Raw genomic sequence first — 17,132 nt, 5'->3', positions numbered from 1 at the left:
AATGAAGCTGGGAACTTCCCTGGGAGTCCATTGGCTAAGACTTCACGCTCCCAATGCAGGGGGCTAGGGTTTGATCCCTAGTCAGGAAACTAGATCCCACACGCTGCAACTGCCACAACTAAAGATCCCCATGTCACAATGAAGATTGAAGATCCCATGTGCCACAACTAAGACCTGATGCAGCCAAATAAATAATTTTTTAAAAAGAAGAATGAAGCCAAACAGGAAAACAGAATTGGGACACAGGAAGAGACAACATTCTTATAGCGTCATTTCAGCGCTTGAATCTAACCAAGTCTGAATGCAACACTGATACTCTTAGTTATATGAATTAATAAATTTCTTTCTGGTTAGTCCAGTTTGAGTTGGATTTCTGATCTTGGCAATGAAGACAGTTCTTGGCAAGACAATTAAGAAAAAGACATACCTCCTCCCTTTAAATCAACCCTCCTTATCCCAGGCACAGCCACTCCAATACACTCAATATCTTACCCCTGGAAATAACCATTCGGGACCACAAGGCCAGAGGAAATACAAGACAGTGCTCCCCACGGCAGGGAGAATGGAACAGAGGATCTTCTCGACATTACTGCCACAGCACACCTCCCCCTGGGTACTGCCCTATGCAGGGAAACAACCAGTCTCCTCCAGAGTCCTGATAATCTAAGACAAATACCAACGATCTGGAGAGAACAATATGAGGGTATGGGGACCATAAAATTAGAAACAATAATCCAATGGCCATATTTAAGGTGGCTGTCTGCTAGGGTGGCAGAGAACTGTATTAGCAGAAAGGAAAAAGGGATGGGCAGTGAGGCCCATAGCCTAAACCCTCATGTCCACCAAGCAGGTTCCTAGATATGAAAGTTAAGCCCAAAAATAAGAAAAAAATGAAGGCAGTGAAGTGAATAGATAACACTTAGGGGCAACATGGAAGAATGCTCTGAGCATATCTCCTTTGGCCCTCAGTTGAGAGGGCTCGGTCTCCTGGATTTATACAATTTCCTCATTCTCTCCTTCCTGAGCCCCCAGAGAGGAAAACCGTGTCTCATTTTTTTTAATTTAGCTTTTTAATTTTTAAATAATCTCACACTTCTGAAAGAATTCCAAGAGTGCAAAGAACTCCCCTACACCTTTCGCCCAGATTCACCAACTATTAGCATTATGATATATTTGCTTTCTTCCCACATGTGTGTTTGTGTGTGTGTGTGTTCTTTATCTGTATCAGGCATCAGTAAACCCACTGGCCAAATCTGGCCACCTGATTTTGTACAGGCAGTAAGCTAGAAATGACTTTTGTCTCGTTGCAAAAGATCAAAAGAAGAATATTTTGTGACATGTAAAACGTATATGAAATTGAAGCTCTGGAATCCATGAATAAACATCCATTTCACTGGAGCACAGCCACGCCCATTCATTTACATATCGTCTGCAGCACCACAATGGAGCAAGAGTAGCTGTGACAGAGACCACATGGCCTGCAAAGTCCAGAATCCTCACTACTTTACCTTTTTGTCAAGAGTCTGACCATTTCTGTTCTAAATCATTTAGGAGTTACTTGTAGACAATAGGCTTCTTTACTCCTAAATACTTCAATGCGTATTTCCTAAGGACATGACATTCTCTTATACATCTAACTATCAAATACAGAAAACGTTATTTTGATACAATACACTACTGTGGCCCCAAATACCATCCAAATTCAAGTTTGGATGTGAAGGCTTTCTTTTTGTAATTATTATTATTATTTATCTATGGCTGTGTGGGGCCTTGTGGCTGCATGCAGGCTTTTTCTAGTTGCTACAAGCAGGAGCTCCTCTCTAGTTGCAGCGTTTGTTTCTCACTGCGGTGGCTTCTCTTGTGGTGGAGCCTGGGTTCTAAAGCACGGGCTCAATAGTTATGGCATGCGGGCTTAGATGCTCCTCGGCATGTGGGATCTTCCCCTGCACTGGCAGGCGGATTCTTAACCACTGGCCCACCAGGGAAGTCCTGCAAACTATCTCTGGCTGGATGGCAATTTCTCCCCAGACCTGTGCCCAATTCCGTCTTATGCCTTGTACTGTTGTTCATATCTCTTTGGGCTCCTTTAGCCTAGACCAGCTCCTCAACTTCTGTCTTGGGAATATCAGCGTTTCTAAAGTGTCCAGTTGTTTAGGAGAATGTCCCTCTGCCTTGGTTTGTCCGATATTTCCTCATGATTGAATTCTGAATACGCATCTGAGACAGACATGCCACTCAAGTGACACTGGGTCCTCAGTGTCTCCCATGAGAAGGGACGTGGAGTCTGTGATGTTGACTCTGACTGCTTGGGAGAGATGGTGGCCATCTGTCTTCTCCACTGTACAGTGACCAGCTTCCTACCTGTAATGAATGAATAATCTGTACAGAAAGAGGCTTCAGCGCCAAAACAGTCCTCAATGGTCAACCAGTGTCTGCAGGTAAGAAAGGCAACTCTCCAGAACCAGACGTGGAGGATGGGTGCAGAGAGATCCCCAACTACACAGCCTTTGAGAAAGTGAAGCCCTTGGATTTGGAGTCCCCAGCAACGGAAGGTAAAACACCACACCACCTCCTGGCACTCTTGGGTGTCGGGCCCCCGTACAGTGAGATAAGACCCAGATTGCAATATCAACAGACAGATGCTCACCAGGCCCTCTTCAGTTTGAATTAATATTTAATTTCACAAGTAAACATAAGGACATTATCCTCGTTAAAAATTAAAACACTACAGCTACAGCTAGGGTTGACTTTGAATAGACCCCTATCCTGTCTTCTCCCCCTTCTCCAGAAGTAACCACTGTTACGTTTCTTCTAGACTGTATTCTCTGTATCTATGTATTTCTATGTTCCACATAGACCTATTTCTCTCTATATATATATATATTTAACATATATACGAAAAATGCTCACTGTTGCAAAAACTAATTGTCCCTAATACTTATTCTCCTTTGTTTCCTTTTTTTAAATAATGAGTTTGAGTATTTATTACATCTCAGTTTTTTGTTTTTTAGCCCCACACCGTGCAGCACATGAGGCACGTAGGATCTTAGTTCCCCATTCAGGGATCAAACCTGTATCCCCTACATTGGGAGCAGAGAGTCAACCACTGGACCCCAAGACATAGCCAGAACATGGCTGTCCAGCTACAGACATTTCCCAGCCTCCTTTGCAGCTAAGTGTAGGAATATAACCAAGTGTTAGCCAATGGGTTGCAAGCAGAAGGGATGTAAGTTCTGAACTACATTTTTTTTTTAACCACTACACCTGCTCTTTCTAGCTATTCAGTTTTCACATGTCAAGGCAACATTTTCTGCCAAGAGTAACTGAACCACATCTTTCTAAGTAATGTCTTGCCCTCTACTCTTTTTTTCCCTGGCCGGCATATGGCAACAATGGATCCAGTTACCTTGAAACCGGAAATGGAAGCTACATGATACAAATGACAAAGCCCACAATGTCCTCCTCAGCCACACCAACCTGGATCTTGTTTTAAAACATGACCACCAGTCCTTTAGCACTCCTCACATAGACAAGTGGTATCTCTTTTCAGTCTCCTTAAATACAAGTAGGCTTGTGGCTGGTCTGACCAATAAAACATGTCAGAAGTATCCCCCAAAACAAACAGCCCAATTAAAAAATGGACAGAAGATCTGAATAGACATTTTTCTAAAGAAGCCATACAGATGGCCAACAGGCACATGAAAAGATGCTCAACATCACTAATCATCAAGGAAATGCAAATTAAAACCACAGGGAGATATCACCTCACACCTGTCAGAATGGCTATCATTGAAAAGACCTCAAATAACAAATGCTGGCAAGGATATGGAGGAAAGGGAACCTTTGCACACTGTTGGTGGGAACGTAAATTGGTGCAGCCACTGTGGACACAGTATGGAGGTTCCTCAAAAAAACTAAAAATAGACCTCCCATCTGATCCAGCACTTCCACTCCTGGGTCTGTATTGAAGGAAATGAAAACACTAATTCAAAAAGAGACATGCACCTCAATGTTCACAGCAGCATTATTTATAACAGCCAAGATACAGAAGCAACCTAAATGTCCATCAGCAGACGAATGGATAAAGAAGACGTGGTACACACACACACACACACACACACACACACACACACACACACACACACACAGGAATACTATGCACCCATAAAAAAGAATGACATTTTTGCCATGGATGGACTTGGAGGGCATTATGTTTAATAATATGTCAGACAGAAAGAGAAATGCTATATGATACCACTTATGTGTGGAATATAAAAAAATACAACAAACTAGTGAATATAACAAAAAAGAAACAGACTCACACACAGAGAACAAACTAGTAGTTACCAGTGGGAAGAGAAAAGGGGAGAGGGGCAATACAGGGGCAGGGGGATTGAGATACAAACTACTATGTATAAAATAAACAAGCTATAGGATACACTGCACGGCACAAGGAATACAGCCAACATTTCATCATAAGTAAAGTATACCCTTTAAAAATTGTGACTCACTATATTCTACACCTAAAACATATGTCAACTTTATCTCAATTTTTTAAAGACGGCAGAACTGACACTATACCATTTCTAAAAAAAACTCACAGAGGGCCATTGGGTTTGCACCTTCTTTGCTGGAACACTAGCTTCTGGAACAAAAAGTTCCATGACTCTGAGGCCACCATGCTGCATGGAAACCCTAACCACATAGAGAAGCCACACGACGCCAGTCTGATCTGATCAACAGCCACAACTAAAATAAATCTTCTTGTCATTCAGTTCAGGCAGATATGAGGGTCAAGAAACCTCCAGATAATTCCAGCTCCAACCATTTGCATCTTCCCAGGTAAGGCCTCTGACCTCATGGAACACAGTCAAGCCATCCCCACCATGCCCTGCCTAAATTCCTGACTCCCAGAATCCATGAGCAAAATGCAATTACTGTTGCTTTATGCCAATGGATAACTGGAACACTCGGCACCCATCTGAACCACTGTATGAGAAAGGAAGAAGCTATCTCATTGAAACCATTTTATTAGGGGATCTCTTTGCTACAGTAGTATAGCTTATACCCTAAAGCACATACTTTTAATTTTTTAAATATATTAACAGTATCAGAATATAGATACAATTCCACAACTTTCTTTTCTCACTCAATAATATGTCTTATAGACCTACCCACATAAGAATACATAGATAGGGATTTCTCTGGTGGTCCAGTGGCTTAGACTCCACACCCTCAACACAGAGGGCCCAGGTTTGATCCGGGGTGAGGGAACTAGATCCCACATGCCACAACGACGATCAAAGATCCCGCGTGCCACAGCTGAGACTGGCAGAGCCAAATTAGTTAATTAAAAAGAAGAAAAAAAGAAGACTATATAGATGTGCTTCATTTTTAGTCCTGTTCAGTCCTTCATACTATGAACATATCACAGTTTATTTAGCCATTTTCCTGTCACTGGATACTTATGTTGTCTCCAGTCTCTGACAATAACCAACAATGCAACAATGATTAATATCCTTGCACTGTCTCCTTCGGCACACACACAAGTGTCTCTGGGGAAGAGAAGCGGAATTTCTGGGTCATAGGCTACAGGCTTGTTTTTACTTTTAACCTATCTTGGCAAACTGCCCACAGAGTGGCTGTGCCAATTTATGCTTCCACCCACAGCATATGACAGCTGCCCACACTTCACCAACACTCAATGCTATCCCCACTGACTTTCTTAAAGGCGCTTCCTCATGCCTCCATGGGCTTCCCAGGGGGTGTAATGGTAAAAGAACCCACCTGCCAATGCAGGTAGACGTAAGAGATGCAGCTTCGATCCCTGGGTCGAGAAGATCCCCTGAAGAAGGAAATGGCAACCCATTCCAGTATTCTTGCCTGGAGAATCCCATGGACAAAGGAGCCTGGCAGGCCACAGTCCATAGGGTTGCACAGAGTCAGACATGGCTGAAGCTACTTGGCACACACGTGTGCAGTGCTCCACACTTCACCTAATGCTGAAGCTCCAACACTGTGGCCACCTGATGTGAAGAGACGTCTCTTCGGAAAAGTACCTGATGCTGGGAAAGACTGAAGGCAGGAGGAGAAGGGGGCAACAGAAGATAAGATGATCGGATGGCATCACCGACTTAATGAATATGAGTTTGAGCAAACTCTGGGAGATAGTGAAGGACAGGGAAGTCTGGCGTGCTGCAGTCCATGGGGTTGCAAAGAATCAGACACGACTTAGCAACTAAAGAACAATAATGCTCCACTGGTGGTATTTTCTGCTCACTCTTAAAACATCAGACTGAAGTCCATGGCCCTTCTCGTAATTGTGTCCCCAGGCACATACAGTCATTCCTGACTCCTAACAGTTCTCTGTCTTTCTCTCTGCCATTGGCTAGGGCCACTTCCTAAGGGAGATCTGATACTGGAGACCACACCTCCTGTCCACCCTGTCCTCGGCTCCAGGCTCAGGATTTGTCAGCCTCAAGGACAATGTGAAGTGGAAACAAGGCCCTTAGTGTGACACGCTCTCTGTTCCCAGGGCATTCCTCACCCACGCCCAGCCTCTGCTGATTCCACCTTGTGCCAGTCACACAAGCAGCAGGAAAGATCATCAACTCATTTCTTGGATTCTGTCCTTTTTCCAGACAGTTGTCTCTCAGTCTTTTTTCAACTGTGGTAAAAATACATATAAAACTTACCATGTTAATCACTAAAATTTTTCCAATTGCAATAAAATATACATGAAACTTACCACCTTAACCATTTTATGTGCACAACACAGTGACATCAAATATGTTCACATTATTTGCCATCCATCTCCAGAACGTTTTCATCAGCTCAACTGAAACTCTGAATCTGTCACCCAAGAACTCAGTCTCCTGTTCCCCTCAGCCCCTGACAACCTCCACTCTATCTTCTTATTCATTCATTTTTGGCTATGCTGGGTCTTCACTGTTTTGAACAGGCAACCAGGGGCTGCTCTCTGTCGCAGTGCTCAGGCTTCTCATTGCAATAGCCTCTCATTATGGAGCGCAGGTTCTAGGCAAGCGGGCTTCAGCAGTTGCAGCTCGTGGGCTCAGTAGTTACAGCTCCAGGGCTTAGCTGCTCTGAGGCATGTGGGATCTTCCCAGAACAGAGATCAAACCCATGTCTCCTACACTGGCAAGCAGGTGCGTACCCACTGTGCCACCTGAGAAGTCCTCTACCACTCTTTCTGCTTCTATGAATTTGACTCCTCTAAGTACCTCATATAAGTTGACTCATACAGTATTTATATTTTTGTGCCTGACATTTAAACACAGCATAACGTCTTCAAGGTCCATCCACACTGCAGAACGTATCAGAAGTTCCTTCCTCCTTAAGGCTGAACAATACCCCACAGTATGTATATACCACATTTTATCCACCCATCTGTCAATGCACACCTGGGTTGCTTCCATCTTTTGGATATTGTGAATAATGTTACTATGAACATGGATGTATATATATTTGTTTGAGTCCCTGCTTTTAATTCTTTGGGGTGTGTGTGTGTGTGTGTGTACTCACAAGCAGAATTTCTGGATCATATGGTAATTAATCACACAGCTTAATTTTTTTTTTAAAAGAACTGCCATATCATTTTCCAGAGAGGCGGAACCATTTCACGACAGCTGTCTCTTGATGGGACTGTCTTTGTGATGTTTCTGGGAGGGGGCGGGGGTGGGGAGGAACACAATTCCTGTCTTCCCTCAGAGACCCTGCCCTTCACTCCTGAGGATGTCTCCCGAAGACCCTCAACTGGACCTGTGCTTTGAGATGCTTTTTCCAGGAGTGAGCCACATGGAGGCAAGCCAATCCTGCCTTTCAACCAACCAGCCCCTATGGTCTTGAACACAACTAGTCGCCAGATGGAAGCCTTCTGTTGTTTTTGCCAGCTCAGCAGCTACTCCCTTTCTGGTTAATTCCCTGCAATATCTTTGGAGATCCTCCCTCCCTGACACTGAGTCCATGAGATCTGGCTAGGGACACAGTGGACCTTGCCCCAGGTTCCAGGGAAAAATGACCCAGGCCTGGCCAATCAGAACATCACCCTCCTGACCCAGCTGGTTGACTCAGTGACAAGCATTCAAAACCAGTCACACTCAGTTGTGGGACTTTTTATCAGAACTGTTGAAAAAAACAGGGATAAAAAGAAACTTTTTTGCCACTTGTTTTGAAGGTAGTAGGATAGGAGCCCAGAGCTAATGGGGCTGCTGTTAGCTGCCTGGGAATGAACCCAACTGGGAGGAAAACAGGATGGAGGGGTAAACCGAACCCTGACGGTTTCATTTAAGCTCGTGGATCAGCTTATATCTGCAGGTGGTACACCTTTAAGGTCCTAATTAACATAAGTGAACAAATGCCATTTTATTCTGTTTGGCTTTGCCAATTTGGGTTGAGTATCTCCATTTAAGAGGCCAGTGCCAGAGACTTCGTGGTGGTCCAGTGACTAAGACTTTGCACTCCCAATGCAGGGGGTCCAGGTTCGGTCCCCAGGCAGGGAACTAGACCCCATTTGCTGCAATTAAGAGTTCACATGCCACAACTAAAGACCCCGCATGAAAGGAAGACAATATCCCACATGCCGCAACAAAGACCCAGTACAGTCAAATTAATTAGCTAATTTAAAAATGAGGCAGGGGTCAGAATCTAGATTAATACGCCAAAGAATAGAGCCTCCCTTCTGGGAAAAGTTAACCATACCAGGTAAGAAGAGAAGCCATAAATCTTGGACCCATTACCAGGCTCTTGCCCTGGGTACTGTCATCATAAAGGTGCCAAAAACTTGGAGCCTGATGAATAAATCCTTCATCAAGCCAGTAACTAAACAGGCACTTTAAAATGCACATCTTTGAACAACCATCAGTTCAGTTCAGTTCAGTTCAGTCGCTCAGTCATGTCCGACTCTGCGACCCCATGAATCGCAGCACGCCAAGCCTCCCTGTCCATCACCATCTCCCGGAGTTCACTCAGACTCACGTCCATCGAGTCCGTGATGCCATCCAGCCATCTCATCCTGGGTCGTCCCCTTCTCCTCCTGCCCCCAATCCCTCCCAGCATCAGAGTCTTTTCCAATGAGTCAACTCTTCGCATGAGGTTTCCAAAGTACTGTAGCTTCAGCTTTAGCATTATTCCTTCCAAAGAAATCCCAGGGCTGATCTCCTTCAGAATGGACTGGTTGGATCTCCTTGCAGTCCAAGGGACCCTCAAGAGTCTTCTCCAACACCACAGTTCAAAAGCATCAATTCTTCAGCGCTCAGCCTTCTTCACAGTCCAACTCTCACATCCATACATGACCACAGGAAAAACCATAGCCTTGACTAGATGGACCTTAGTTGGCAAAGTAATGTCTCTGCTTTTGAATATACTATCTAGGTTGGTCATAACTTTTCTTCCAAGGAGTAAGCATCTTTTAATTTCATGGCTGCAATCACCATCTGCAGTGATTTTGGAGCCCCAAAAAATAAAGTCTGACACTGTTTCTACTGTTTCCCCATCTATTTGCCATGAAGTGATGGGAACAGATGCCATGATCTTTGTTTTCTGAATGTTGAGCTTTAAGCCAACGTTTTCACTCTCCTCTTTGACTTTCATCAAGAGGCTTTTTAGCTCCTCTTCACTTTCTGCCCTAAGGGTGGTGTCATCTGCATATCTGAGGTTATTGATATTTCTCCCAGCAATCTTGATTCCAGCTTGTATTTGTTTTTCTGCCAAAGCAAGAACCTAAACCATTATTTTTTAACAACTTTATTGGGGTATAACTTACATGTCATAAAATTCTCACTTTAAGTGTACAATTAAGTGATTTTTATACATTTATCAAGTTGTGCAACTATTACCATGTCCAGTTTCAGAACTTTCCGTCACCCAATAAGATCTCTAATGTTTATCCAAACTCACTCCCCACTCTTCCTTCCTCCCAGCTCCTGGCAACCACGAACCCACCTTCTGACTCTATAGCTTTGTCTTTTCTGGGTATTTCATATCAATGGAATCATATAATATGCAGTTTTATGTCTGGTTCTTTCACACAGAATAGTGTTTTTGAGGTGTATTTCTGTTGTGGCATGTATCCACTTTTTTATTGCACCTCAGCATTTATACCATATTTTGTTTATTCATCTACCCGTTGTCGGACATTTAAGGCATTTCCAGTCTTTGGCTATTACGAATAAGGCTGCCATGCACATTTGTGCACAAGTCTTGGTAGTAGATATATATTTCAACTTCTCTTGGTTAGATACCTAGGAATGAAACTGCCGGGTCATATGGTACATGTATGTTTGCCAACTTTCAAAGAAAATGCCAAAATAACAAACCACTATTTTTATTTCTAAACTTGGCAGCAGTGGGACTTTCCTGGTGGTCTAGTGGCTAAGACTCTGCACTCCCAATGCAAGGGGCCCACGGTTCAATCCCTGCTCAGGGAATTAGATACCACATGCTACAACGGAAAGACCCTGCATGCTGCAAGGAAGACAGCGCAGCCAAATAAATAAATAAAAAGAAATACAATTTAAAGTAAATAAAATAAAATAAACTTGGCAGCAGTGGACTGAAGCAAAGAAGCACAGTCACCAAAACTGGGAGTCAGGTGTCTGCACACAATGCAGGGAGTACCAGCTTATAAAACACATGACTGACTCCCACTTCAAGTTGCTACCTCCAAAAATAACCCAGAGTGCTGGGGGCACCGGAGCAGACAGGCAGCTGGGAAAGAAAGGACTCTGTTCTGCTGCTCAGAGCAAGTCCCAACCCCCAGCTGTCCAACTCAAGACCAAGCAGAGGAAAGAAAGACCCACTTGATAAAATACCTAGAGATAGAGCTTTAGGGTAGGGGGCGGGGAAGGACAGTTCCAAGGCAAACACTGCCAGGAAACAATCAAATGCTGACTATATAAATGTAATAAAAATCCCCAAGAGAAAGTACAAGCATTGTACACTGCTCAGTTCTTTAGTTAATGAAATTTGCATGGTCGTAATCACATAAATGACTGAGTCTTTTTTGTTTGTTTGTTTGTTTTTTAGCCACACCTCTCGGTATGTGGGATCTTAGTTCCCCAACCAGATGTTGAACCCGGGCCCCTGCAGTGGAAGCGCTGTCTTAACCACTGGACCATCAGGGAAGTCCCATTGAGCCTATTTTTATGAATAAGCCTTTTGGTACTGTTAGGTGACTTTTTGGTCTCCTGCTCATTTGACTATGAAATATTTCAGGCATATTGAAAAAGACAGAAAATCCTATAATTAATAGAAAATAAACAACATTAATGCCCACATTTCTCACCCTCAGTTTAAGAACTAATAGTACACAAATTGTTGAAAGCCCCTACATATTCTTTCTACATAGCATTCCCATCCTTTGCCCCCAACGAGAGGAAGCCCTAGGCTGGTTATTTCCACCCCCAAGCCCACCCCAGATCAATCTTGTCTTCCTCTGTGCCCTGAGAGGTTGGCTCTTACGGACTGCATCTCCTGGACTCCCTTGCCCTGCCTCCTACTTAGCCAATGGGATGCAAGGACAGAAGACTGGGAACAGGAGGAGAAGCAGACTGGGGCATTGGTTCCCCTGCCTGCTCCTCACTTTACCAGGCTTTTGATGCTACAGCTCCAGTCCTGCAGCTCTCTTTACCCTGCAACAGGCTCCGGTGACTGCCCCTTCCCTCTGTCCCTCAAGTATTAGGATGGTCCCAACTCCAGGGGCCTCGTTGTGTCCAACTCTTGATGACCCCATGGACTGTAGCCCGCCAGGCTCCTCTGTCCATGCAATTCTCCAGGCCAGAATACTGGAGTGGGAAGCCATTTCATTTTCTAGGGGATCTTTCTGACTCAGGGATTGAACCTGCATCTCTCGCATTGCAGGCAGATTCTTTACTATCTGAGCCACCAGGGAAACCCCTTTAAACAGCCACACCTCTGTAAATAGCCCCGTCCTTAAACTCTTTTCAGTGAGTTCCATCCAGAAGAGTCATTTGCTGCGTGCTAGGGCCCTGCCCAAATCTCCATTCTACTGAATCTGACCCATATCACTCCCTTGCAAAAGTCTGTATTTGTACTGTATAGACACATATCAGTAAGCAGAACATAAGTGTTGTTTTGAATGCTTTAAACTATATTATACATGTCATACTATATACACCCGCTTAGCAACTTTTCACTCAATGTTGCTTTTCTCTTTAAAACATTTACCCATGTTGATACATATGGTTCTAGTTTATTCATTCTGAGCTTCATACCACACTCTACAGACGTTCAAAGGAATTATCCATCCTGATGGACAGTTAGGTTTCCAGATTTTAGTTGTTACAGAATGCTTATACACATTTCCTATTTGACTTTTTAACTATGTGGCTACATATTACTTATAAAAATAAAGGATAGATCAGAGACAGAGAGAGACAGACACTAACATTGGCCCTGTTAGCTGGGATGCCCATAGCTCCTTTCCCACATATCTGATTGCCATTCCTTTCATGCCATGTACAGGAGACACAAACACAATCCTTCAGTTTCCATTGAAGGATCTGGAGATCCGCCACCTCTCCTGTCCTCTGAGGCCACAAACTCTGCCCCAGTGGGAAGATGAGGTTAATGACTCCAGGTCCCAGCATGGCTGTGACCCATCTGGAGATGCCCTCTTAACATAACTTGACTGAGTCACAACACCTGAGTCAATATTTATCGCAGGAATTGATGGCAATGAGACTTCCCTGGCGGTCCAGTGGTTAAGACTCTGTACTGCCACTACGGTGGGAATGGGTTTAATACCTGGTTGGGGAACTAAGCTCTCATAAAGCATGGCAAAAAAAAAAAAATTGCCAGGATGGAATCATGTGCCATTTTCAGACAGGGCTCTGGCCTAGGAGCACTGCAAGCTGGTGGACAGCCCAGAAGACTGCCAGACTCATGGCCACTGCAAAAACACGGTGGCTGATCGTTGGGGCTGGTGCTAAGTTTTCGAGAGATTGCATTTATATAGTTCTGTTTCTCAGGAACTGACTTTCAAACACAGATTTCTGAATGCTGAATATACTGAACTAAGACTCACCGCCAGTGGAAACACTACAAAGTCGACAAGTTGACTTCACCTAAACTGTATCAGTTCTATACTGAGAAAGATTCTGAGTCATGTGCCAGGATCAATTAGTAGTGTCTGTTATAGGAACAGTGAGTGGAGGTATAGGCAAGCATGTCAGGCATTTGGAAGGCAGGTAACGTAAAACTTAAGTGATTAGGCTTGAGACTCAGACTGACTTCATGTCTAGAATCTGTGACTTCTTAGTTTTCTCAGTTGTGAAAGAGGTAGGGCATGAGATATAGGTAATAGGTATTTTTAAAATCAGCTTTATAGATAAAATTTACATACCAATTCACCAATTTTCAGGTGTACAATTTAATGAATTTTGGCAAATATATACAGTTGTGTAACCACCACCACAATGAGGATATAAAACAAAGGTTCCCTAACTTTGTTGGTTTACCACACCCTTAGTGTCTCAATGAACTTTTCACAGGATCCTTAGGCCAAATAATTGGAAGAAAAAGTGAAAGTGAAGTCATTAAGTTGTGTCCAACTCTTTGTGACCCTATGGACTGTGTAGCCTGCCAGGTTCCTCTGTCCATGGGGATTCTCCAGGTAAGAATACTGGAGTGGGTTGCCATTTCCTTCTCCAGGGGATCTTCCCAACCTAGGGATCAAACCTGGGTCTCCTGCATTGCAGGCAGAATCTTTACCCTCTGAGCCACTAAGGAAGCCAAATAATTGAAAAGTATCTATGTCCTAACAACTCAGTAGCCTCTTGGAGAAAAAAGAAAAAAAAAAAGAATATGCAGAAATTGAAGAGGGTATTTTTATTTCATTTTGAAGTAACCAAAAGTATTTATGGGTGTGTATGCCTGTCAGGCTCTGCACAAATTCTCAAACCTTAGAAATAGAGTAGACACTGTCACCCTCATTTCTTGTTCTAAATTGATTTTCACATAGTACTTTATTTTAATCAGCACCAAAAACCCAACTTCACAAAGATATGACATCATTTAAATGAATGTAGCATAATCTAATGTGCAGCTGTGAACTACTCCATTAGCAGTTTAAGTGGTATGTGACAGAGGTCATCGTCTTTCTCTTGAAAATTTAAATTATCCCATAGTGCCCCGTGAGCTTGCTGCAGCTCCTTGGAGGTGCCTTAACACAGCTGGTGAAACACAGATATAGATTGTTTCTACAATATTACTCCTAAAAAAAATAGCTGTCTGGCATCCTTCTCTGTTTTTGTTTTTTTTTTTTTACTAGCAGTATTTTGATTTTCCTTCATGGGACCATCCCCCTCCCACTGTTATTTCATGTGGTTTGAGCAGCAGTCATCTCAGTCCTGGGCAACAGGGGAGACATATTAACCAAGACCCAGCCAATCAGTGCCACAGGATCTGGTTAAGGGATAATCACATGACCCAGGTAGGGCCGATGAGAGTCAGCCCTGGGACTCCAGCCAGAATTACAGGGGAAAAGATGGCTCGTTTCTGAGGTTTGCTAAGCTGGTAGATGTCAGTCTGGGGCTGTCAAAGCTCATCTTGGCCACAACATGGGAGAGACCATTGAGAACGAAGCTGACATAGGACACAGAAACACGTGCACACGTAAACATCACTGGAGAACCTGGATCCAGCCCTGCCTGAAGCCATTTGCCACTGGACTTCCCAATACAGAAGCCAATAAACTATTTTGATTTTTTGGCGTAAAGCTGGTTGAATTGGATTTCTGCCACTTACAACTAAGAATCCTTACTAATGCTTCATGTTAAAGCACCATAGAAATAAAATTAGTCCCCACAAGTCCAAAAGTTTCCTTCTAAAGCCAAGGGTCTCAGGATACTTTTGGAGCTCAACCCCAAAAATGCCTGATGGAAACAGCGGGCCTGGGGTCAAATTCTGGCTCCACGAATTTCAAGTTACGTTAACATCTCTCAGCCTCAGTCTCATCTATAAAGCCAGGTTGTTGTTTAGATTAAATGGAATAATCCATGTATCATACAGTTAGTTCTTACTGTTGCTGCTATTACTGTCAGCCTTTGTTTGGTAGATAAAGAAACTCAAGCTCAGAGAGGCAGCTTGCTAAAGGTCAGATGCTAGACAGCAGCAGAATTCAGTCCTGAACCCAAGAATTCTGACTCCCTTGTCCAGAGTTCTTTCCACACAACCCACTTCTAGAGGAAAAGAGGCCTAGAAAGTAATGCAAGAAGGGAGAGAAACAAGAGTACCCAGGGCACAGACCTACCTTGGGCAGTGGTTAAGAGTACAGACTCCGGGGACTTCCCCAGCAGCCCAGTGATTAAGACTCCACTCTCCCAATGCAGGGGGCACCAGTTCAATACCTAGTGTGGGACTACGATCCTGTGTGATGCAAGGCATGGCCTAAATAAATAAAAATTTTAAAGAGTATAGACGTTGATGTTCACCTGCCTGGATTTGAATCCTGACTCTAGTACTTATACTTTGGGGTGTATTTTTCACTCTGTAAGATGGGTATAACAGGCTCTATTTCAGAGGGTTTTAATTAAATAATACTGATCTTCCTGCTTCCAGCCTGTCCCCTCATATCTATTCTATACACAGCAGCCAAAGGAATACCCGTTTCATTGGTAATAAAAGCCAAAAATCTCTGTAATGTCCTACCAGGTCCCTGCATTTCTGCGAGGTCAGGATAAGAGAAAGGCCTCTTCAGGCCACCTCCTTCCTGGGTGCAGAGGGATGAGGTCAGGTTTTCAGAGAGGCAAGACAAGAAATGCTCATTAAATCACCTGCCACCACGTCTGTAAGTGACCTTCTGTGGTCACACCACAGGCCACAGGGCCAAACATGCGCCAGTCTCAGACTAATGCTCAATCAGCCAGCACATCCGAAACCCCAACCAGCCAAAACCAAAGTTCTCACAGCAACTCAGCCTTGCCCCTGAGTCCACAGAGGCCCTGGCAGATGTACATCACAGACAAAAGAACAAAGATCCTTTCCTCTAGAAAGTCCCAGAGATTTTGACATTTTAGGGGGCGGGGTGGGGGGGAATTCCAGAAATCTTTCAAATCCTCTTGGGTCTGAAATTAGATTTCCTCTTTCCTCCCGCCACTGGCAAAAGGGAAGGAGAGGTAAAACACAGAGACATTATACATCATCCCAAGAAAGACAGAATCAGAGAGATATGAACATGAAACCCACAAATCCCAGATTCTGAAGCAGATACAGGTGAAGGAAGATAGGCTGGGATTTTCTGGTGGGAGAGAAAGACCCTTCCTACCATTAACCTTTCTAGTTCCAGTCAGCACCCCCTCACCCCGTATACCTGTTGTGACCTCCTTGCTCCCCGACAAATGTCTCAGATTTGAAAGTTCACCCAACACACATGTAATGACAACGTACACTCTGCTTATTACATGTCTATTTCCAGAGATTCATCTCAGGAGTTCAGAGTTCTCACGTGTATTATGGGGGGTGGGGGGAGGGATAAGAAGTCGGACCTAGTCCATTCCACTTGCCCCAATGCTGAAGACCTGAGTAAGGAACATCATGGTTTCTACCCAGTCAGTTCTTTTACAACCCTTGCTATGCACCAGGGGACACAATCCAGGATTCATTTCCAATTTCTCTCTGTCCCCCACACACTTGATCCCCAGAGACGCCAAGTAAGAACATAACAACAAATCAAACGTCTCCTTTGCAACCTCTGCCTGCCAAGACTAGCTATCTAATTGCTGTTAATTGCATTAACTGTATAGCTCTGAAGAGTTAAGACTCTTCCTTATAGGCGAAAGCAGGGTCAGGGAAAGGAATTATGAACAACAAAAGCTCCACACAGCAAAACTCTTCTCTCATGCCCGACCCTAATACCATGCATGGGTCCACAGTTGGATACAACTGAGAGCCCAGCAGGACAAAGCGGCGAGAAGCGGCTGAGTGGGGACTTCCCTGGTGGTCCAGTGGTTAAGACTCCTCGCTCCCAGTGCAAGAGGCCCGGGTTCAGTCCCTGATCGGGGAACTAGATCCCAGGAGCCACAACTAAAGATCCCCCACATACTGCAATGAAGACTGAAGATCCTGAGTGCCGCAACTAAGACTTGGCACAGCCA

General features: G+C 44.0%; 1 protein-coding gene across 2 annotated transcripts in view; it reads right to left on the bottom strand.

The window, feature by feature from the left end:
* Positions 1-17,132, bottom strand: part of TMEM120B (transmembrane protein 120B) — a 44,035-nt gene that overhangs the window by 25,320 nt on the left and 1,583 nt on the right. The gene's annotated exons all lie outside the window — the stretch shown is intronic.

This window comes from Capra hircus, chromosome 17 (assembly GCF_001704415.2).
Source record: "Capra hircus breed San Clemente chromosome 17, ASM170441v1, whole genome shotgun sequence".
Lineage (NCBI taxonomy): Eukaryota > Metazoa > Chordata > Mammalia > Artiodactyla > Bovidae > Capra > Capra hircus.
Note: the sequence above shows the minus strand (reverse complement) of the source record. Positions and strands in the feature narration are given on the sequence as shown.